The sequence below is a fragment of the Halichoerus grypus genome, chromosome 4, assembly GCF_964656455.1.
Source record: "Halichoerus grypus chromosome 4, mHalGry1.hap1.1, whole genome shotgun sequence".
Taxonomy (NCBI): domain Eukaryota; kingdom Metazoa; phylum Chordata; class Mammalia; order Carnivora; family Phocidae; genus Halichoerus; species Halichoerus grypus.
This window is the reverse complement of record NC_135715.1, coordinates 88,444,124-88,470,189: the sequence shown is the minus strand read 5'-3', so window position 1 is coordinate 88,470,189 and position 26,066 is coordinate 88,444,124.

Here is a 26,066-nt window from a genome sequence, read left to right as displayed (position 1 = left end):
CAAAAGATCAACAAGGAAATCAAGACTTTAAATGACACACTGGACCAAATGGACTTCACAGATATATTCAGAACATTCCATCCCAAAGCAAAGGAATACACATTCTTCTCTAGTGCCCATGGAACATTCTCCAGAATCGGTCACATCCTAGGTCATAAATCAGGTCTCAACCGGTACCAGAAGATTGGGATCATTCCCTGCCTATTTTCAGACCACAATGCTTTGAAACTAGAACTCAATCACAAGAGGAAAGTCGGAAAGAACTCAAATACATGGAGGCTAAAGAGCATCCTACTGAAGAATGAATGGGTCAACCAGGAAATTAAAGAAGAATTAAAAAAATTCATGGAAACCAATGAAAATGAAAACATAACTATTCAAAATCTTTGGGATACAGCAAAGGCAGTCCTGAGAGGAGAGTATATAGCAATACAAGCCTTTCTCAAGAAACAAGAAAGGTCTCAAGTACATAACCTAACCCTACACCTAAAGGAGCTGGAGAAAGAGCAACAAATAAAGCCTAAACCCAGCAGGAGAAGAGAAATAATAAAGATCAGAGCAGAAATCAATGAAATAGAAACCAAAAGAACAGTAGAACAGATCAATGAAACTAGGAGCTGGTTCTTTGAAAGAATTAACAAGATTGAAAACGCCTGGCCAGACTTATCAAAAAGAAAAGAGAAATGACCCAAATCAACAAAATCATGAATGAAAGAGGAGAGATCACAACCAACAGCAGAGAAATACAAACAATTATAAGAACATATTATGAGCAACTATATGCCAGCAAATTACATAACCTGGAAGAAATGGATGCATTCCTAGAGATGTATCAACTACCAAAACTGAACCAGGAAGAAATAGAAAACCTGAACAGACCTATAACCACTAAGGAAATTGAAGCAGTCATCAAAAATCTCCCAACAAACAAAAGCCAAGGGCCAGATGGCTTCCCAGGGGAATTCTACCAAACATTTCAAGAAGAATTAATACCTATTCTTCTGAAACTGTTCCAAAAAATAGAAATGGAAGGAAAACTTCCAAACTCATTTTATGAGGCCAGCATTACCTTGATCCCAAAACCAGACAAAGACCCCATCAAAAAGGAGAATTATAGACCAATATCCCTGATGAACATGGATGCAAAAATTCTCACCAAAATACTAGCCAATAGGATCCAACAGTACATTAAAAGCATTATTCACGACGACCAAGTGGGATTTATCCCTGGGCTGCAAGGTTGGTTCAACATCCGCAAATCAATCAATGTGATACAATACATTAACAAAAGAAAGAACAAGAATCATATGATCCTCTCAATAGATGCAGAAAAAGCATTTGACAAAGTACAGCATCCTTTCTTGATCAAAACTCTTCAGAGTATAGGCATAGAGGGTACATACCTCAATATCATAAAAGCCGTCTATGAAAAACTTACAGCGAATATCATTCTAAATGGGGAAAAACTGAGAGCTTTCCCCCTAAGGTCCGGAATGCAGCAGGGATGTCCACTATCACCACTGCTATTCAACATAGTAATAGAAGTCCTAGCCACAGCAATCAGACAACAAAAAGAAATCAAAGGCATCCAAATTGGCAAAGAAGAAGTCAAACTCTCACTCTTTGCAGATGATATGATACTTTATGTGGAAAACCCGAAAGGCTCCACCCCAAAACTGCTAGAACTCATACAGGAATTCAGTAAAGTGGCAGGATATAAAATCAATGCACAGAAGTCACTGGCATTCCTATACACCAACAATAAGACAGAAGAAAGAGAAATTAAGGAGTCGATCCCATTTACAATTGCACCCAACACCATAAGATACCTAGGCATAAATCTAACCAAAGAGGCAAAGGATCTGTACTCAGAAAACTATAAAATACTCATGAGAGAAATTGAGGAAGACACAAAGAAATGGAAAAACGTTCCATGCTCATGGATTGGAAGAACAAATATTGTGAAGATGTCAATGCTACCTAGAGCAGTCTACACATTCAATGCAATCCCCATCAAAATACCAGCCACTTTTTTCAAAGAAATGAAACAAATAATCCTAAAATTTGTATGGAACCAGAAAAGACCCCGAATAGCCAGAGGAATGTTGAGAAAGAAAAACAAAGCTGGCGGCATCACAATTCCGGACTTCCAGCTCTATTACAAAGCTGTCATCATCAAGACAGTATGTTATTGGCAGAAAAACAGACACATAGATCAATGGAACAGAATAGAGAGCCCAGAAATGGACCCTCAACTCTATGGTCAACTAATCTTTGACAAAGCAGGAAGGAATGTCCAATGGAAAAAAGACAGTCTCTTCAACAAATGGTGTTGGGAAAATTGGATAGCCACATGTGGAAGAATGAAACTGGACCATTTCCTTACACCACACACAAAAATAGACTCAAAATGGTTGAAAGACCTCAATGTGAGACAGGAGTCCATCAAAATCCTAAAGAACACAGGCAGCAACCTCTTCGACCTCAGCCACAGCAACTTCTTCCTAGAAAGATCGCCAAAGGCAAGGGAAGCAAGGGCAAAAATGAACTCTTGGGACTTCATCAAGATAAAAAGCTTTTGCAAAGCAAAGGAAACAGTCAACAAAACCAAAAGACAACTGACAGAATGGGAGAAGATATTTGCAAATGACATATCAGAAAAAGGGCTAGTATCCAAAATCTATAAAGAACTTATCAAACTCAACACCCAAAGAACAAAGAATCCAATCAAGAAATAGGCAGAAGACATGAACAGACATTTTTCCAAAGAAGACATCCAAATGGCCAACAGACACATGAAAAAGTGTTTAGTATCACTCGGCATCAGGGAAATCCAAATCAAAACCTCAATGAGATACCACCTCACACCCGTCAGAATGGCTAAAATTAACAAGTCAGGAAATGACAGATGTTGGCGGGGATGCGGAGAAAGGGGAACCCTCCTACACTGTTGGTGGGAATGCAAGCTGGTGCAGCCACTCTGGAAAACAGTATGGAGGTTCCTCAAAAAGTTGAAAATAGAGCTACCATACGACCCAACAATTGCACTACTGGGTATTTACCCCAAAGATACAAAAGTAGGGATCCGAAAGGGTACGTGCACCCGATGTTTATAGCAGCAATGTCCACAATAGCCAAACTATGGAAAGAGCCAAGAAGTCCATCGACAGATGAATGGATAAAGAAGATGTGGTATATATATATATACAGTGGAATATTATGCAGCCATCAAAAGGAATGAGATCTTGCCATTTGCAGCGACATGGATGGAACTGGAGGGTATTATGCCAAGTAAAATAAGTCAAACAGAGAAAGACATGTATCATATGCCCTCACTGATATGAGGAATTCTTAATCTCAGGAAACAAACGGAGGGTTGCTGGAATGGGGGGTGGGGAGGGAGGGATGAGGTAACTGGGTGATATACACTGGAGAGGGTATGTGCTCTGGGAAGCACTGTGAATTTTACAAGACTGTCGAATCTCAGATCTGTACCTCTGAAACAAATAAAGCAGTATATGTTAAGGAAAAAAAAAAGAAGAAGATAGCAGGAGGGGAAGAATGAAGGGGGGGAAATCAGAGGGTAGACGAAGCATGAGAGACGATGGACTCTGAGAAACAAACTGAGGGTTCTAGAGGGGAGGGGGGTGGGAGGATGGGTTAGCCTGGTGATGGGTATTGAGGAGGGCACGTTCTGCATGGAGCATTGGGTGTTATGCACAAACAATGGATCATGGAACACTACATCTAAAACTAATGATGTAATGTATAGGGATTCACATAAAAATAAAAAAAATTTAAAAAAATAACAAAAGCAAAGAAACACATCGACAACAATACAATAAGAGTGGGGGACATTAACACCCCCCACTCTGAAATGGACAGATCATCTAAGCAAAAGATCAACAAGAAAATAAATACGTTATAGGACACACTGGAGCAAATGGACTTCACAGATGTATTCAGAACATGCCATCCCAAAGCAACACATTATTCTCTAGTGCCCATGGAACATTCTCCAGAATAGATCACATCCTAGGTCACAAATCAGGTCTCAACCAGTACCAAAGATTGGGATCCTTCCCTGCATATTTTCAGACTACAATGCTTTGAAACTAGAACTCAATCACAAGAGGAAGTTCAGAAACAACTCAAATACATGGAGGCTAAAGAGCATCCTACTAAAGAATGAATGGGTCAACCAGGAAATTAAAGAAGAATTAAAAAAATTCATGGAAACGAATGAAAATGAAAACACAACTGTTCAAAATCTTTGGAATGCAGCAAAGGCAGTCCTAAGAGGAAAATATATAGCAATACAAGCCTTTCTCAAGAAACAAGAAAGGTCTCAACTCCACAACCTAACCCTACACTTAAAGGAGCTGGAGAAAGAGCAGCAAATAAAGCCTCAGACCAGCAGGAGAAGAGAAATAATAAAGACCAGAGCAAAAATCAATGAAATAGAAACCAAAAGAACAGACCAGACTATGTTACTTTTAAGCTCTCTCTTTGCTTAGAGGACCCCTTTCAATATGAACAGATCAAAGAAACTAGGAGCTGGTTCTTTGAAAGAATTAACAAGATTGATAAACCCTTGGCCAGATGTATCAAAAAGAAAAGAGAAATGACCCAAATATATAAAATCATGAATGAAAGAGGAGAGATCACAACCAACACCAAAGAAATACAAACAATTATAAGAACATATTATGAGCAACTATATGCCAGCAAATTAGATAATCTGGAAGAAATGGATGCTTTCTTTAGGAGGTATAAACTACCAAAACTGAACCAGGAAGAAATAGAAAACCTGAATAGACCTATAACCACTAAGGAAATTGAAGCAGTCATCAAAAATCTCCCAACAAACAAAAGCCCAGGGCCAGATGGCTTCCCAGAAGAATTCTACCAAACATTTAAAGAAGAATTAATACCTATTCTTCTGAAACTGTTCCAAAAAATAGAAATGGAAGGAAAACTTCCACCGAACTCATTTTATGAGGCCACCATTACCTTGATCCCAAAACCAAAGACCCCATCAAAAAGAAGAATCACAGACCAATATCCTTGATGAACATGGATGTAAAAATTCTCACCAAAATACTAGCCAATAGGATCCAACAGGACGTTAAAAGGATTATTCACCACGACCAAGTGGGATTTATCTCTGGGCTGCAAGGTTGGTTCAACATCTGCAAATCAATCAATGTGCTACAATACATTAACAAAAGAAAGAACAAGAACCACATCATCCTCTCAATAGATGCAGAAAAAGCATTTGACAAAGTACAGCATCCTTTCTTGATCAAAGCTCTTCAGAGTATAGGGATAGAGGGTACATACCTCAATATCATAAAACCCATCTATGAAAAACCCACAGCAAATATCATTCTCAATGGGGAAAAACTGAGAGCTTTCCCCCTAAGGTCCAGAATGCAGCAGGGATGTCCACTATCACCACTGCTATTCAACATAGTAATAGAAGTCCTAGCCACAGCAATCAGACAACAAAAAGATATAAAATGTATCCGAATTGGCAAAGAAGAAGTCAAACTCTCACTCTTTGCAGATGATATGATACTTTATGTGGAAAACCCAAAAGACTCCATCCCAAAACTGCTAGAATTCATACAGGAATTCAGTAAAGTGGCAGGATATAAAATCAATGCACAGAAATCAGTAGCATTCCTATACACCAACAATAAGACAGAAGAAAGAGAAATTAAGGAGTCAATCCCATTTACAATTGCACCCAAAACCATAAGATACCCAGGAGTAAATCTAACCAGAGAGGCAAAGAATCTATACTCAGAAAACTATAAAATACTCATGCAAGACATTGATGAAGACACAAAGAAATGGAAAAACGTTCCATGCTCATGGATTGGAAGAACAAATATTGTGAAGATGTCAATGCTACCTAGAGCAGTCTACACATTCAATGCAATCCCCATCAAAATACCATCCACTTTTTTCAAAGAAATGGAACAAATAATCCTAAAATTTGTATGGAGCCAGAAAAGACCCTGAATAGCCAGAGGAATGTTGAAAAGGAAAAGCAAAGCTGGCGGCATCACAATTCCAGACTTCCAGCTCTATTACAAAGCTGTCATCATCAAGACAGTATGGTACTGGCACAAAAAACAGACACATAGATCAATGGAACAGAATAGAGAGCCCAGAAATGGACCCTCAACTCCATGGTCAGCTAATCTTCGACAAAGCAGGAAAGAATGTCCAATGGAAAAAAGACAGTCTCTTCAATAAATGGTGTTGGGAAAATTGGACAGCCACATGCAGAAGAATGAAACTGGACAATTTCCTTACACCACACAAAAAATAGACTCAAAATGGATGAAAGACCTCAGTGTGAGATAGGAGTCCATCAAAATCCTAAAGGAGAACACAGGCAGCAACCTCTTTGACCTCAGCCACAGCAACTTCTTCCTAGTAACATCACCAAAGGCAAAGGAAGCAAGGGCAAAAATGAACTATTGGGACTTCATCAAGATAAAAAGCTTTTGCAAAGCAAAGGAAACAGTCAACAAAACCAAAAGACAACCGACAGAATGGGAGAAGATATTTGCAAATGACATATCAGATAAAGGGCTAGTATCCAAAATCTATAAAGAACTTATCAAACTCAACACCCAAAGAACAAATGATCCAATCAAGAAATGGGCAGAAGACATGAACAGACATTTTTCCAATGAAGACATCCAAATGACCTCAGACACATGAAAGAATGCTCAACACCGCTCGGCATCAGGTAAATCCAAATCAAAACATCACTGAGATACCACCTCACACCCATCAGAATGGCTAAAATTAACAAGTCAGGAAACAACAGATGTTAGCAGGGAAGCAGAGAAAGGGGAACCCTCCTACACTGTTGGTGGGACTGCAAGCTGGTGCAATCACTCTGGAAAACAGTATGGAGTTTCCTCAAAAAGTTGAAAATAGAGCTACCCTATGACCCAGCAATTGCACTACTGGGTATTTACCCCAAAGATATAAATGTAGGGATCCAAAGGGGTACGTGCACCCCGATGTTTATAGCAGCAATGTCCACAATAGCCAAACTATGGAAAGAGCCAAGATGTCCATCGACAGATGAATGGATAAAGAAGTTGTGGTATATATATACAATGAAATATTATGTAGCCATCAAAAGGAATTAAATCTTGCCCTTTGCAATGACATGGATGGAACTGGAGGGTATTACGCTGAGCAAAATAAGTCAATCAGAGAAAGACAAGTATCATATGATCTCACTGATATGAGGAATTCTTAATCTCAGGGAAGAAACTTAGGGTTGCTTGATTGGTGGGGGGTGGGAGGGATGGGGTGGCTGGGTGATAGACATTGGGGAGGGTTTGTGCTATGGTGAGCGCTGTGAATTTTGTAAGACTATTGAATCACAGACCTGTACCTCTGAAACAAATAATACATTATATGTTAAAAAAAAATGAAGAAGATAGAAGGAAGGGAAAAAGGAAGGGGGGTAATTGAAGGGAGAGACGAACCATGAGAGACTATGGACTCTGGGAAACAAACTGAGGGTTCTAGAGGGGCGTGGGTTGTGGGGATGGCTTAGCCTGGTGATGGGTATTAAAGAGGGCATGTACTGAATGGAGCACTGGGTGTTATATGCAAACAATGAGTCATGGAACACTACATCGAAAACTAATGCTGTAATGTATGGTGATTAACATAACATAATAAAATTAAAAAAAAAATTGAGGGTTTCCAAGAATGAACAGAAAAAGCACTTGAATATTCTAGTACTAGTACTGTGGTACTGTGGCTGTCATTGAAAATATATAGAAAAAAGAAATTGTATCTTCCAAAACTCAAAAGTACTGAACCAATTGGCAACCCAAAAGAAGTGGAATAATATTGTTCATAGTCTCTAAAACAGCAGATTCACCAATGTTAACAGGAATCTTTACAGGGTAACTGTGGTGAATAGTTTGCCAATAGCACTTTGAGCCAAAATGTATCAAATATGTGGATGGTGTCTTAAAGTTATTCTTTTTTTATTTTATTTTATTTTAAAGATTTTATTTATTTATTTGACAGAGAGAGACACAACAAGAGAGGGAACACAAGCATGGGGGAGCAGGAGAGGGAGAAGCAGGCTCCCTGCCGAGTAGGGAGTCCAATGCGGGGCTCAGTCCCAGGACCTTGAGACTGTGACCCAAGCCGAAGGCAGACGCTTAACCAACTGAGCCACCCAGGTGCCCCAAAGTTATTCTTTATTTTAATTAAGGCACAACTGCCCAAATTCTTATTGAAGCAAGCTCATTTGTAATATTTGCATCTTATTTCTGGAACATTTTAGGTTTTTATTGTCAATGTTTACATGAAATGCACTGTAATATAAATGGCTTTCATAAAAGTTGCCAACTTCCAACCACCTGCTGTGTGCTGACAGCCTTAGCAGCAATTCTACTGCTGCAAAGTGATATTCAATTGCAATATCTACTGTCGGATCCACAAATCGTTCTTTTAGGTTATGCGGTTTGTTGGAATAAGACCATATTTACCAATCCTTCTTTGCCATCTCTCAGTCTTCCTGGTATTACCTGCTCTGATTGATTCCACCAAGGCACTGGGTAAGCAGAAATGTGATCCAGTTTGGAACCCTCATTTTCCTACAGTTCACATGTGAAACAGCAACTGAAAAGTGGATGGTTTGGAGAGGTTGCCGATGGAAATAGACCTGATGATAGAAAGTTCAGCCATGTCTGTGCCATGTTGGCAACAATGTCCCATTGCAGCACTTGGAACTGTACCAGCATTGATAGACTAGGGTGTCAGCAAGAAAGCGTTCAGGAAGCCCCACAGTATAGTTGGTGTGAGGAAGTACTTGTGGGGAATAACAGATAATTTCTCTATATACCAAGACATGTTGCTATTAAACAAATCCTTGTACACAAATTATTCATTGGTGACCACCTTGCAGCAGTTAAATTGCATATACCCAGAAGGTCCCAGAAGCCAATATAAATCGTTTAAGCAATCCATGAATTTGTGCCTCGGTGCATATGAGTGGTCACTGGGAACTCTGGGCAACTGGACAGTACTTGCCCTGTTTCAAAGATGCAACTCTTTCTCAGCTCTTGCCCATCAATGCCATGTTAGAGTGGGAGCCCACATTTCAGATTCTCAGGTATTTATTAGTCTTTCATGACAAGTCAGAAATTATATATATTATATAGAATATTCCAAACTCCCAAACCAGAGAGAGCAAAACAAAGTGGATGATGCAGCCAGAGATCTGTCTTAGTGGACACAGAGCAGGATAGACAGCAGCAAATAAGGTATTTGCTGGACTGAAGAGGGTGGGAGCAACAAACAATAATAATAAAAAAAAAAGCACATACTGCTTTTTTATTCCTTTAAATGATATTGCATACCTTTGATCTCCACATTTACCATGTTTCATGTCATCTTGGCCACATCACAATTTTTAAAATTTATTTATTTGAGAGAGAGAGAGAGAATGAGAGCATGAGCAGGAGAGGCAGAGGGAGAGGGAGAGAGAATACCAAGCAGACTCCAAGCTGAGTGCAGAGCCCGATGCAGGGCTCGCTCTCACAACCATAATATCACAACCTGGTCAGAAAATAAGAGTTGGATGCTTAATGGACTGTGCCACCCAAGCACCCCAGTCCACAACACAATTTTGACACAAGCAATTGCTCTTTCTTTTTAAATTTTTATTCTTTTCAATTTAATTCATTGATTTATTTTTGCTTTCTTCTTAAAGCATTAACTTTTATTTGGATCTTAGGGTGTGACCCTCTTCTGGTTTCTTCTACTCCTATTGTCTGTCCTTCTTAGTCTACTGTGTTGGATCCCCTCCTTCAAAGTTCAGTCTCATCTGACATATTCTTTCTCTCAAGTCCCATGGTCTCAAATATCATCTATATGTCCATTGTCTCAAATTTATGCCTTCCTTTACCAATTATACCCCAAATGCTAAGCTGTTAATCACTTACCTACTCAATAATTCTGTTGGTTATCTCCAATTATAATCTCAGACTTAACATTTCAAAACCAAAATTTTAAATTTTGCCCTGAGTTGTTCTACTCTAGGCTTCAACAGTTTACTAAATGGTACCACTACACACACACACACACACTCACTTATCTTTATTCTTCCACTAGAAGATAAGCTACATAAATGCAGATAGCTGTGATAAACCATATCCCTCAATAACATCCCACTCCCATCTCTTATCTTGCTTTCCTACTGCTTTTCTTCATTGCTCAAAAATTCACTCTTATTGATGTATACTACCTCCATTCACAGATACATTACTATTTATTTGTTCCTACACTACATATATTTCTATTATTGAATGCCAAATTTCATTGCATTTCTCTATATTTCTATCCCTTCCAATATGGCATGCTGGCAAAAGGCTGGCCCATTTCAGTCAATCAATAATTTTTTTAATTGAATGAATAATTTTGCAGATATGTGGCTAAAACATCTGCTGATAACACAAGAAAACACAAGAAGCACAGAAGTAAAATCACATGACAACTCTGAGGGATGGAGGTTGCTGCCTGAAAGGCTGTGCACAGGGCAGAGCAAACTCAGTAAGAACAAGGGCAAGGACGGATTTATGGAGTCTCATTGGCCTGGTAACATAAAGCAAACACAGGTAAGACAGACCTTTCTATTCCTGCACTTGTAACCCCTCTGGAGTCCCACAACAGAGAAAATGAGTATTTGAGACAAGTGCCTCTTATAATCACCAGATTACTGAAAGCACTTTGGTATTAATTATGCCTCCCCTAAAATGCAACCCAAAGCATGTGCCTTGAATGAGGTCTGTCCACACCAATGCTTCAAAATTAACAAAGGAATATTAATGTAATGTAGTAGAAAAAGCATGGCCTTTGACTAATAAACTTGGGTCTGAAATGCCAGTTCAGCTACTTCTTAGTTGTAGAATTTGGAAAAGTTGATTAAAATCTCTATACTCCAGTTCCCTTTTTATGAAAAGAGGGATAATAATTACTAATAGGTTCGTTATGAGCATTAACTAAAATCATGCATGTAAATAGCCAATTATGAAGAAAGAACTACACAGTTTAACAAATTAAACCAGAATTTACTGCTCAATATGGACCACAATCATAATCATATGGATGGTCACCAGGCTTGTCTCCTCCCACAGATGGAACATCCACTGACACTCACTGCATGATGGTCTGCTCACAAAGACTTGGTATTTTCCGAACACCTATTATGTGCTAGGTGCATGATCCACGATGCTAGGAAAATGAGAAGAGGCTCAGTCACAACTTTTAAAAGCCCTGGAAATAGGGGTGCCAGGGTGGCTCAGTCGGTTAAATGTCTGACTCTTAGTTTTGGCTCAGGTCATGATCTCATGGATCATGGGATTGAGCCCTGTGTGGGGCTCCGCGCTCAGCAGAGAGTCTGCTTGAAAGATTCTCTCCCTCTGCCCTCCTCTCATGCACATGTGTGCTCTCTCCCTCTCAAATAAATAAATAAACCATAAATAAATAAATAAATAAAGGCCCAGAGACCTGTGAATAGCATGCATACAGACATATACATAAATAGGACATAAACAATAAAATTTATTTTTAATTATTTTGTCATATAAAATGGATACTATATTTATGTCATAAAATTAATAACATAATGTAATTCATTTTGTTAATAATTTTTCTGTACCTGCCTTGTACCAGGCAATGTGCTAATCTCTAAGGGTGCACAAGTCATAAGCATTGGTGTGAAGGAACTGATTAAATTTCCTCATTCAAGTTGCATTAAAATATAATCATTACCTTTGTCTCAAGATCCCTTTGTGATAAAGAACCAAATGAAAAGGGAATTACCTAGGACAACATAGACTGTGAGGTCAATTGATTAATGACACCCCTCACCCCAAGTCAATGATGTTCACATTCTAATCCTTGAAACCTATGGATGTGATACCCTAAACAGAAGTGACTTTAATGATATGATTAAATTAAGGATATTGAGATAGGGAGACTCTCCTGAATTATTAAGTGGACCCAATGGAATCATGAGTGCTTAGAAGAAGGACGAAACCATGTCAGACACAGAGCTGGCAATATGATGATGGAAACAGTGGTCAGAGAGAGTTTAAGATGCTGGGTTTGAAAGTGGAGGGACCATGAGCCAAGGAGTGCAGATAGCCTAGAGAGGCTGTATGAGACAAGAACATGGACTGTCCCCTGTAGCCCCCAGGAGGAACAAGGCTCTGCCAACATCTCAAATTTAGCCCTCTGAAAGTCATTTCAGATTTCTGATCTCTAAAATTATAAGATAATGGATTTGTGTTATGTAATTCACTAACTTTGCATGAATTTACTATAACAGCAATAAGCAACTAATGTAGATAAATATGGGGCTTTTCAATGAATTAGATTCTTTAAGACATTAAAATAGTAAAAGTAATTAGAAACATGCTAATGGGTTACACAGTGAGGAGATCCCCAGCCCAATATATCACCAGGTGGGAATCAGAGTTGGCTAAACTATGAGAGTAATCCAAATTCAATTGACTAAATAGTTAAGAAGATAAATTATTAAATAGAAGTTGTTCCCCCAAATTTCTCTCACAGCAACCAAGCATCACCATGTAACATGAAAAAATTCCAAGGATAACAAAAAATAAAGCAGGACACTTGATTCCCAAGGAAGCAGAGGCACCTGAATGAGCATAAATAAACACACAAACAAAAAATTGTTATCTCAGAGAGCTCTGAAAAATGTTTGCTTCTATTAAATGAGATCAATCAGAAAATTTAAAGAAAAGAATCTGGAAGAATATAAATATGTGAGATAATCAATTACTTGTAGCTAAATCTGGGAAAAAATTATAAAGTTACCCCTCCCCCCCCAAAAAAGGTAAAGAGGTCAGGAATTTTGGGACAATGCAAATACAGATAATACAGATAATTAACCTAGGATTGTGAGGATTCACAAAGTAAATTTTCCATGTGTACTTTCTAAAGAAATTTCTATAATCTGGTCAAAAACAAAACAAAACAAAAATCAACAAAACACCAAAACTAAGAACAAGAAAGACTTCCATGGAAAATGAAGACTGGAACTTATCCAAAAATCCATCTGGAGAGAGGGCAGAATGAAAACTAATCAGAGGGCTTAGAAAACAGTCCAAGTTGGATCAGGGGCCCATTGACTGATAAAGTCTCCAGTAAAAATGAAATAGGTGGAATTCAAATATATAAGAAGCTAGATTGTCTATGATACAGTAACAATGACATAGTTTTTCTCTAACAAAATTTTATTAAAAAAATAAGAATTCCAGAAAAAAAACCTGAACTGTATAAGTAAAGGACAATCTGACCCTAAAGCTGACCATAGCAACCTGTGGAGGGAAAAGGCAAGAGTTAATTATTGTCATCAAATAGACTGAAATTTTCACTCTAAAGACATGGTTGACAGAATTTGGAAAGATGAAGCTGGGGAGAAAAGTATAATATGTATAACATATTATATATAACATGTCACATTTGTGCATCATCATTTCTTTTTTTCCTGCTGGGAGATACATATAGGAAAGTAGAAATAAAAATAGGAGCACATTGCTCATTCTGTTATCATTACCAATGGAGTCACAGCAGAAAACAACAAAAAACTGAAGCTTATGTTTTGTCAGAAACAAATTCTCAAAGAACTTTTACATGGAATAATGTATGCCATTACCCCAAAAACATCTTTAGAAGGGACCATGCTGACACCATGCAGTAGTTGGATCAAAAAGAATTGCAGAAATAGAGAGTAGTTGGAGAGAGAAGGCTTTTGTAGAATGAAATAAATGAAACAGTTATGGTTGCAAAATGTGAGGGAGGGAAACAGAATAGGCTTTGTTGAACCCTCAGCATGGCCTAATGTGAAGTCTGTAGGTTAATCTAATGGCATTCTACTATACTAGGAGGATATGATTTTTCCACTTCACTGAGTTCCTGAAATTTGAATACTCATTCAAAGTATGGGGCAAGGCAGAGATAGTCTGAGGAATGCTAATACCTGTAAACTCCACCTAAACCAGCCAGGAAGACTGATTGACTCCAAGATCTTTCTAATGAGCTTATCTCCCACACTTAGCCTCATAGGAAAATTGTGATAAAAATATACAAATCTGTCTACTACAAGAGGCTGGGGATTCTTGTTTCACTGTATATAATCCAAAAACTTTTGCTATCATTACTACTATTAAACTGGCTCTCACATTGTCTTTCATTACTTTTTTTATGTTATGTTAATCACCATACATTACATCATTAGTTTTTGATATAGTGTTCCATGATTCATTGTTTGTCTATAACACCCAGTGCACCATTCAGTACATGCCCTCTTTAATACCCATCACCAGGCTAATCCATCCCCCTATCCCCCTCCCCTCTAGAGCCCTCAGTTTGTTTCTCAGAGTCCATAGTCTCTCATGGTTCGTCTCCCCCTCCGATTTCCCCCCTTCCTTTTTCCCTTCCTGCTATCTTCTTCCTTTTTTTTTTTTAAACATATAATGTATTATTTGTTTCAGAGGTACAGGTCTGTGATTCAACAGTCTTACACAATTCCCCATGCTCACCATAGCACATACCCTCACCAATGTTTATCACCCAGTCACCCCATCCCTCCCATCCCCCACCACTCCAGTAACTCTCAGTTTGATTCCTGAGATTAAGGATTCCTCATATCAGTGAGGTCATATGATACATGTCTTTCTCTAATTGACTTATTTCACTCAGAATAATACCCTCCAGTTCCATCCATGTTGTTGCAAATGGCAAGATTTCATTCCTTTTGATGGCTGCATAATATTCCATTATATATATATATATATATACCACATCTTTATCCATTCATCTATTGATGGACATCTTGGCTCTTTCCATAGTTTGGCTATTGTGAATATTGCTGCTATAAACATCGGGGTGCACATATCCCATCGGATCCCTACATTTGTATCTTTAGGGTAAATAACCAGTAGTTCAATTGCTGGGTTGTACAGTAGCTCTATTTTCAACTTTTTGAGGAACCTCCATACTGTTTTCCAGAGTGGCTGCACCAGCTTGCATTCCCACCAACAGTGTAGGAGGGTAGCCCTTTCTCCGCATTCCCGCCAACATCTGTCCTTTCCTGACTTGTTAATTTTAGACATTCTGACGGGTGTGAGGTTGTATCTCACTGAGGTTTAGATTTGGATTTCTCTGATGCCAAGCGATGTTGAGCACTTTTTCAAGTGTCTGTTGGCCATTTGGATGTCTTCTTTGGAAAAATGTCTGTTCATGTCTTCTGCCCATTTCTTGATTGGATCATTTGTTCTTTGGGTGTTGAGTTTGATAAGTTCTTTATAGATTTTGGATACTAGCCCTTTATCTGATATGTCATTTGCAAATATCTTCTCCCATTCTGTCGGTTGTCTTTTGGTTTTGTTGACTGTTTCCTTTGCTGTGCAAAAGCTTTTTATCTTGATGAAGTCCCAATAGTTCATTGTTGCCCTTGCTTCCCTCGCCTTTGGTGATGTTTCTAGGAAGAAGTTGCTGAGGCTGAGGTTGAAGAGGTTGCTGCTTGTGTTCTCCTCAAGGATTTTGATGGACTCCTGTCTCACATTTTGAGTCTATTTTTGTGTGTGGTGTAAAGAAATGGTCCAGTTTCATTCTTCTGCATGTGGCTGTCCAATTTTCCAACACCATTTGTTGAAGAGACTGTCTTTTTTCCATTGGACATTCCTTCCTGCTTTGTCAAGGATTAGTTGACCATAGAGTTGAGGGTCCATTTCTGGGCTCTCTATTCTGTTCCATTGATCTATGTGTCTGTTTTTGTGCCAGTACCAGACTGTCTTGATGATGACAGCTTTGTAGTAGAGCTTGAAGTCCAGAATTGTGATGCCTCCAAGCTTTGCTTTTCTTTTTCAACATTCCTCTGGCTATTCGGGGTTTTTTTCTGGTTCCATACAAGTTTTAGGATTATTTGTTCTATTTCTTTGAAAAAAGTGGATGGTATTTTGATGGGGATTGCATTGAATGTGTAGGCTGCTCTAGGTAGCATTGACATCTTCACAATATTTGTTTTTCCAATCCATGAGCATGGAACATTTTCCCATTTCTTTGTGTCTTCCTCAATTTCTTTTATGAGTATTTTATAGTTTTCTGAGTATAGGTTCTTTGCCTCTTTGGTTAGATTTATTCCTAGGTATCTTATGGTTTTGGGTGCAATTGTAAATGGGATCGACTCTTTCATTTCTTTCTTCTGTCTTGTTGTTGGTGTATAGGAATGTCACTGATTTCTGTGCATTGATTTTATATCCTGCCACTTTACTGAATTCCTGTATGAGTTCTAGAAGTTTTGGGGTGGAGTCTTTTGGGTTTTCCACATAAAGTATCATATCATCTGCAAACAGTGGGAGTTTGACTTCTTATTTGCCAATTTGGATGCCTTTGATTTCTTTTTGTTGTCTGATTGCTGTGGCTAGGACTTCTAATACTATGTTGAATAGCAGTGGTGATAGTGGACATCCCTGCCGTGTTCCTGACCGTAGGGGGAAAGTTTGCAGTTTTTCCCCATTGAGAATAATATTCAGGGGCGCCTGGGTGGCTCAGTTGGTTAAGTGACTGCCTTCGGCTCAGGTCATGATCCTAGAGTTCCAGGATCGAGTCCCGCATTGGGCTCCCCGCTCAGCGGGGAGTCTGCTTCTCCCTCTGACCCTCCCCCCTCTCATGTGCTCTCTCTCTCTCATTCTCTCTCTTAAATAAATAAATAAAATCTTTAAGAAAAAAGAGAATAATATTCATTGTAGGTTTTTCATAGATGGGTTTTATGATCTTGAGGTATGTACCGTCTATCCCTATACTCTTAAGAGTTTTGATCAAGAAAGGATGCTGTACTTTGTCAAATGCTTTTTCTGCATCTTTTGAGAGGATCATGTGGTCCTTGTTCTTTTTTTTATTAATGTATTGTGTCACATTGATTGATTTGTGGATATTGAACCAACCTTACAGCCCAGGGATAAATCTCACTTCATTTTGTCTTTCATTATTAGCAGATGCTTTTTCAATGTAATAAGATTGTCTCATTAGCATAAAGTACCATATATTTGTATTCTAGTGCCTTTGCTATAGTTCTATGCCAACTTAAAGCCTTCTCCCCTTACTTCAATCAGTCAAGTGCTATTTTTCTTTTATGACCTGAGTTAAACTGCACAGACTTCATGACACTCTAAGATCAGTCATTGTTTTTATTTTTTTAATACACTTTATTGAACATCAGCGAGGTTTCAGACACTGGGACTCAAAGAGAAGTAAGTACATTTTCAATTCTGACAAATTATAGCACATCAGCTTTCTCACTGAAAACAACTAGAAAACCGTGTGTGTGTGTGTGTGTGTGTGTGTGTGTATTTTTAATTTTTTAAAGTATCAGAGAGTATTCCAATATAGGTTTACATTTCATGCCTGCAGGGTCTCACTTCAACAATATATGTGATACTTAATTCATAATAATGGAATCCTACACAAAATTGGAATCTAATGAGAGAATCTACTTTATAGGAAAGAAGATGTGGGAGCAAGTCCATGATCATGGCGCACTACTCAGAATCTGCCATCCTGATGGAGTTTTGAAGTGTCATCTAAAAATGTAGTTGAAACATCAGCTTAGAAGCAACATCCCATGAGAATCGGATGCCATCCTCCAGAACATAATAAAAACATTGAATCAAACAACTGAAACAACTTCAAAAACTATTACTATATTAGCCATATGTTTTTTAACTGCTTAATTAAGAAATATTTTGCATATCATTAAATTCAGCAAAGTATACAATTCAGTGCCTTTTAGTATATTCATCGAGTTGTGCACCAATCACCACACTCAATTTTATATTTTCATTACATCAAAAAGAAACCTTACCCTTCTGAGCCATTACTCAATCCCTCCATTTCATCCAGAGCTAAACAATCACTAATTTTATTCTAGTCTCTTTAAATTTACCTATTCTGAACATTTCTTATAAATGGAATCATTTGTGACTAGTTCCTTTGATTTAGCATAATGTTTTCCAGGTTTATCTGTGTTATAGTATGTAGATTTCCATTTTCTGTTATCAAACAATATCACATAGTATGGATATGTCAGGTTTTATTTATCCACTTATCAGATAATGAATATTTGAGTTTTTCCAATTTTTGGCTATGATGCCTAATGTTTCTTTTTTAACGATTTTATTTATTTGACAGAGAGAGAGAGAGAGAACAAGCAGGGAGAGGGGTAGGCAGAGGGAGAAGAAGAAGCAGGCTCCCCACTAAACAGAGAGCCCAATGCAGGGCTAGATCCTAGGACCCCGGGATCATGACCTGAGCCAAAGACAGATGTTTAACTGACTGAGCCACCCAGGTGCCTCTGATGCCTAATGTTTCTATGAACATTTGTGTACAGGTTTTTGTGTAGACACATGTTTTTAATTCCCTTCATTGTAGACTAGGAGTGGAATTATTTGACCACATGGTAACTCTATGTTGAGCATCTGAAGAATTGACAGACTTTTCCAAAGCGGTTCCACCATTCTACATTTCTAACAGCAGTATCTGCGGATTCCAATTTTTCCACATCCTTGCCAAAATTTGTTTTCTGTCATTTTAATTATATCCATGATAGCAGGTATGAAGGCGTATCTCATATCTTTGATTTGCAATACCCTGATGACTAATGATGTTGAGCATCATTTCATGTCCTTATGGCCATCTGCATATCTTCTCACTTTGTCCATTTAAAAAAAATTGAATTATCTTTTTATTACTGAGTTGTGATAACTCTTTATGTATTCTAGAAATAGGTCTCTGGTCAGATATGATTTTTAAGAAATGTTCCCCCATCCTTTGGTTTATCTTGGACTTGTCTTGGTGGTGTCTTTTGAGAGCACAAAATATTTTAAATTTGACAGTGCCCAGTTGATCTATTTTATTTTTTATCTTATTTTATCTCTTGCATTTTTGTTGTCATATCTAAAAATCATTGCCTAGGGGCACCTGGGTGGCTCAGTCGTTAAGCGTCTGCCTTCGGCTCAGGTCATGATCCCAGGATCCTGGGATCAAGCCCCGCATGAGGCTCCCTGATCAGCAGGAACCAGTCCCTCTGCTTGTGTTCCCTCTCTCACTATGTCTCTCTCTGTCAAATAAATAAATAAAATCTTAAAAAAAAAATTAAAAAAAATAAAAATCATTGCCTAGGTCAAAGTCACAAAGAGATGCACCTATGTTTTCTTGTAAGAATTTTATAGTTTTAGCTCACACATTTATGTCTTTATTCTGAATTAATCTTTTATATGATGTAAAATAGGAGTTCAACTTTTTGTTTGCTTGCTTGTGGATATCCAGCTGTCCCAGGACAAATTGTTGAAAGGACTATTCTTTCCCATTTAATTGTCTTGGCATCTTTGTCAAAACACAATTGTCAATAAATGGGATTATTTATTTCTGGACTTGATTTTATTCCAATGATCTAGATGCCTACTCTAATGACAGTACTACATTGTTTTGATTAGTGTCATTTTGCACTGAGTTCTGAATTTGGAAAGTGTCAGTCTTTCTAGTTCTTTTTTCTGATTGTCTTAGTAATTCTGAATTTCTGTATGAACTTTAAGATCACCTTGCAATTTCTGTAGGGAATTTAGCTTGTATCTTGACAGGAATTATGCTGAAAATGTAGATCAACTGAGGCAGTATCTCCATATCAACAATATGGAGTCTTCTAACCCATGAATATGAGATACCGTCATTTGTTCCTATCTTTAATATCTTTCAGCAATGTTTTGTAGTTTTCAGAATGCAATTTTTGTATTTATTTTGTTAAGTATTTTCTTAAGTATTTTATTGTTTTGGTATTATTTTAAATGGAATTATTTCCTTAATATCATTTAGGTTTGCTTAATGCTACTGTATGAAGATACAACTGAGGTCCATATGTTAATATTTGATCTGGCATGCAGCATTGAGAAACTCATTTATTAGTTCTAATAGTTTCTTAGTGGATTACTTAACATTATATATAAAAAATCATGCCACTTGCAAAAAGGGAGTTTTACTTTGTTCTTTTTAATCTGGATGGTTTGTATTTCTTTGACTAAAACCTTTACTATTATCTTTAATATAAATAGCAAGAGCAGACATACTTGTCTTTTTCTTGCTTTAGGGAGAAAGTATTCAGTCTTTCACCATTAAGTAAGATGTTAACTGTGTTTTTTTCAAAGATATCCGATATTACATTGAATAAGCTCCTACCTATTCCTGATTTCCTAAGTGTGTTTATTATAAAATGGTGGTGTATTTTGTCATATACTTTTTCTGCATTCCTTCACATAATAATAACGTGATTTTTGTTTTTATTTTATAGATACATGAATCGCATTAATTGATTTTCAGATAGCAGAAGAACTTGCATTTCTGAAATAAATCCCACTTGGTCATTGTGTATGACGTTTTAATGTCTTTGATTTGTTTCTCAGTATTTTGTTGAGAATTTCTTCACATATTCATAAGAGGTATTGGTTGGTAATTTTCTTTACTTATAATTCTTTGTCTGGCTTTGGTATCAGAATAATAATTACCTCATAGAATGAATTGGAAGGTGATTCTTTTTCTTTAAATTATTTGGAAAAATTTGTGAAGAACTATTTTTTCCTTTTTTAAAATATTCAATAAAATTCACCAGTGAAGCCCTCAGATCCTGGGTTTTTCTTTGTGGAAAGTTATTGATTATGAATTTAATCTCTTAATTATTTGAAGATTTTCTATTTGTTATTGAGTCTGTTGGATAAGATGTATCTCTTTCCAGTCTTCTACTCTCAAACTACTGGTATCTTTGCATATGAAGTGCGTATTCTATTGATAACATATTTGTTTTTTTAATCCATTCTGTCAATCTCTGCCTTTTGACTGGATTATTAAATACAGTTACATTTAATGTTAATATCGATATGGCTGGATTTACCCTTTCCATTTTTCCTCTAGTTATCTATGTATCTCATCTTTTGCGTTCCTCCATACCTCCTTTACTGACTTCATTTAAATTAAGTGAATATTTTCTTGTGTAATATTTTCATTTTAATAACTTTTTCATTTGAATAGCTTTTTTTATTTATAATTATCATTAATTAGAAATATGAATACATTATATATTACATATATACATATTATAATATATTATAAATTTTATATATTATATAAATATATATGTATATAAATTAGATGTTGCTCTAGCTTTTACCATGTCTTAACTTACCAGCATCAAGTTCACATTTATATTAAATTAATTACAGTGAGATAGAGAAATTTATTTCTTTCCCCCCATTTTTGTGTGAATATTGGTATGAATTTTATACATATATATCTTACAAATCTGGCAAACATTGTTTTAATTATTATAAAATATAAGTTTATATCCATTAAAAAGATGAGGGAAGGAGTGAAAGTAAGTGTGTATTTATATATTTCATTATATTTATTTGTTATTTATCATTTCTAGATTTCTTCATGTTTCTGTACATTCAAGTTACAAAATGTTATTTTCTTATTCCAATGAAACTGTGCTCCATCTATCTCCTTTGTGCTGTTATTGTCAAATATATATGCCATAAACTTGATAAAATTATATGCATCTTTTTTTATAAAATCCCTTTAATTTTTAATTATAATGAAACATTCATAACATAAAATGTATCATCTTAACCATTTTAAGTGTACTGTCCAATAGTGTTAACTACATTCACACGTTTGTGCAACCAATTTCCAGAACTCTTTTCATCTTTTGAAACTGAAAGGCTATATCATTAAACAACTCTTCATTCCAGTTTCCGCCAAACTTCTGGCAACCACCATTCTACTTTCTGTCTCCATGAATTTGAATAGACTTGGTAGCTCATATAATTGAAATCATGTAGTATTTTATTTTAGTAATTGGATTATTTTGTGTAGTATATTTTTCTCAAGGTTCATCTATGTTGTAGCATGTGTCAGAATTTTTTTTTTCTTTTTTGAGGCTTAAAAATATCCCATTGCATGTATATAATGCATTTTGTTTATCCATTCACTTTTGATGAGCATTTGGGTTGCTTCCACTTTTTGGCAATTGTGAATAATTCTTCTATAAACATTTCTTTGAGATTTTATTTTCAAATCATTTGGGTATATACCCAGAAGTAGAGTTGCTGGTCATATAATAATTCTATTTTTAATTTTTTGAGGAAACTTCATACTTTTTCCATAGTGGTTGCGCCATTTTACATTCCCACTAGCAGTGCACTAACATTCCACTTTCTTCACATCTTTATCAATGCTCGTTATATTCTGGATTTTGTTGTTTTTGTTGTTGTTCTGAGCAATAGCCATTCTAATGATGTAGTATCTCATGGTTTTGATTTGCATTATCCTAATGGTTAGTGATTTAAAGCATATTTTTATTTGCTTGTTGGCCCTTTGTATATCTTTTTGGAAGAAATGTTTATTCCAGGCCTTTGTCCATTTTGTACTTGGTTATTGGTTATTTTGTTGTTGAGTTTTAGGTGTTTTTAATATATTCTGGACATTAACCCCTTATCAGATAGATGATTTGCAAATAGTTTCTCCCTTTCCATAGGTTGGCTTTCACTTTATTGGTTGTATCATTTTATGCACAGAAGTTTTTAATTTTAACTAGTCCAATTTAGTTATTGCTTTTTTTAATGTGTGCTTTTGGTGTTATATCTAATAAATCATTTCCAAATCCAATGTCATAAGGCATTCCCCATTTCTTCTTCCAAGAGTTTTATAGTTTTAAGTGTTACATTTGGATCTTTGATCCATTTTGAGTTAATTTTTATATATAGTCTAAGGAAGAATCTGAATTCACTTTTATATGTGAATATCCAGTTTTTCCAGCACCATTTGTTGAAAATATTCTCTTTGGGGTGCTTGGGTGGAGCAGTTGGTTAAGCTTCCAACTCTTGGTTTCAGCTCAGTTTGTTATCTCAGTGTTGTAAGATCCAGCCTTGCATCAGGCTCCACAGAGTGGAGTCTACTTGAAATTTTCTCTCTCTCTCCCTTTGCCCCCCCTGCTCATGCTCTCTCTCTAAAAGAAATAAATACATCTTTTAAAAAAATACTCTCCTTTCCCTGTGGGTCTTGACATCTTTGTTGAACATTATTTGACCATATTAAAGAAGATTATACAATTCTTTTTTAAATCAGTTAAGAAAGAAGAAAAATATGCATTTATATTGTCTTTATAATTACAAAAGTGCATTTACTGGCACTTTTTTAATATGTAGATTCAGGTTTATTTATTTTCAGCCTATAGAATTTTCTTTAGTATTTCTTAAAAGGTCATCTGCTAAAAGTGAGTTCTTCTAATTTTTGTTGATCCTAGAAAACCTGTGTTTGAAACACTCTTTTAGTCACTAATCTAAGCATGTAAGTAGACTCTGAACTTGGCTTGCCATTTTCAATGTGGACTTCTGACCTATGAGTGAGTTGGTAGGAGGTGGGATTTGTGTCCCAATATTCACATTCTACAACACCTGAGGTAAAACCTCCCTTCTATTTGCTCACGTTGGATGGAGGGAGACATTCCCTGAACATTTGGCCACACTGACCAGAAATTTAATCTCTTCAGCTTAGAATTAGAAGAGATGAGAAATGCTGGTGTCCTGTCTTGCCTCTCCCAGCACCCAGTGAGATTTAGTATGTGCTGACTGGGGACTGAACATAAAGAGAATACTGTATTCTTGGCTATACTTGTCAGGGCTGAGGCTTCTGTTGAGCTGAGTTGGGCTGGGGGGGGGGGGAAGAGAAGAGCACACTGTGGTTCAAATACCGCAGATACTTGCTGTTCTTACCATATTTTAGTAGATTTCTTGAATAACTATGTATTTCTGTACTGCATACACTTACGACAATTTCCAGATACTCTAAATCATTTTTTTTTTTTTATTTACTAGTTCTCACCATTTGAGCTTGTTTTGCTGTAGAATGGGTCTGCAGAGCTCCTCATACTGTCATCCCAAAAGTTGAACTGAGGCTAGGTTTTTGTTTTGTTTTGTTTTTAAGACTTTTTTTTTTTTTTAGAACAGTGAAATGCTGAGAATGATACAGATATTTCTTCCTAAAGAAGAAGATACAGATGTTTCTCATATATCCCTGGCTCCATACATGCATAACCTCCCCCATTATCAACATTTCCGACTAAAGTGATTAATTTATTACAATTAATGAACTTGCATTAACATATAACCACCCAAAGTTCATATTTTACATTAAGTTCTACTCCTGGTCTTTTAATTCTATGGGTTTGTACAAATGTATAACTCCAGGGATCCATCATTATAATATCATACCCAGTATTTTCAATATCCTAAAAATCCTCTGTGTGCTTCCTCTTCAACTTTCAACCTCTAGCAACCACTGATCTTATTACTGTATGCATAGGTTTGCCTTTTCCAGAATATCTATCTCGAAATTGCATAGTATGTATCTTTTTCAGATTGGTTTCTTTCATTTAGCAATATTCATTTAATGTCTTCCATGTCTTTCCATGGCTTAATAACTTACTTCTTTTTAGTGCTGAATAATATTTCATTGTCTGTATGGACTATAGATTATTTATACATTCACCCACTGAAGGACACCTTGTTTGCTTTCAAATATTGGCAGTTATTTATAAAGCTGCTTACAAACATCCATGTGCAGGTCTTTGTGTGGACATAAGTTTGCAACTCTTTTGGGTAAATACCAAGAAATATGTCTGTTGGGTTACAAGGTAAGAGTATGTTTAGCTTTGTAAGAAACCACCTAACTATGTTCTAAAATGACTGTACCATTTTGTATTCTTACCATAAATAAATGAGAGTTTTTCAATTATGTGGTTAAATTATAAAGAATTAAGTAATTTTTCATTATTGTGCTTCCCTTAAGAATGATGGTGCTGTGTCTCCTATAGGAAGAATAAAAGGAAGTTCTTTATGATGAAATTCACTCAATATTTGAGGAAAAATATATTACAAGCACAGTGAACAACATATCTCAAGGAATGAATATTTAACCATCATAACAAATTCCAGAAAATGTAAATATTTCTATGTGGCTTGAGAAGAGATTGGGTTTATAAAATAATTCAAAAGGGAGGCAGAGGCCAGGTCATGATTAAGAGTTTGAGTTTCAAGTTGAAAAAGATAAATACGAATTAGTTTATGTTTTAGACAAGACCTAAACCTGCAGTATTATATAATTGATGAAATATCCCAAGGTGAACATGGTAATGTAGATAAAGTCATTTGGATCTGCAAGGCATAAGAACTTCATGGATACGCAAATTAGTATAGTTCCCCAGCCTCTTGTTACTGAAACTCATAGACCATAAGACAAATACCATGTTTATTTCAACAGAATATGTTCATTCAAATTGTCTCAGTCTATGTCCCCTCAATATGTCCCAGTTCTGCATGAGTCCCATGATGGGGAGAGAATCCTGATTCTTTTCAAGCTGACTTTCCACATGCACACACACACACACACACACACACACACACACACACACACAGAACAAATCATTCAAAGTATGATAGTGTGTTTATGTGTTAAAATAATAAAATATGTAAGTAAATGAGATGTCCTTTTGGTGTAGTAAGACAAAGAAAAATGTAGTTTGATATGGCTAGAGGAGTCTTTCCAGAGAAGGTGAGAAGTGAAACAGAGCTTAAACATAAGAAAACAAATAATTAATTAATTAAAGGGAAGAGGAATAATTTTCAGGCAAAGGGGAGTTTATGAAGAAAGTTTTTGAGTGTGGGATTTAGTATGAACAGGAAGGAGATTTATAAGGTTCCTAGGATAGAGTCCAGACTATTGAAAGTATTCAATAAATGCTAGTCATATTATGAAGGTCAATTCTGTTGAGGTTTTATATTGTAAAGTGTGTTGGGACCTCCTAGACTTTGTAACATGGGAAGATTATTAAAAAGCAGATTTAAGCACTCCATTCTAAGATAGAATCT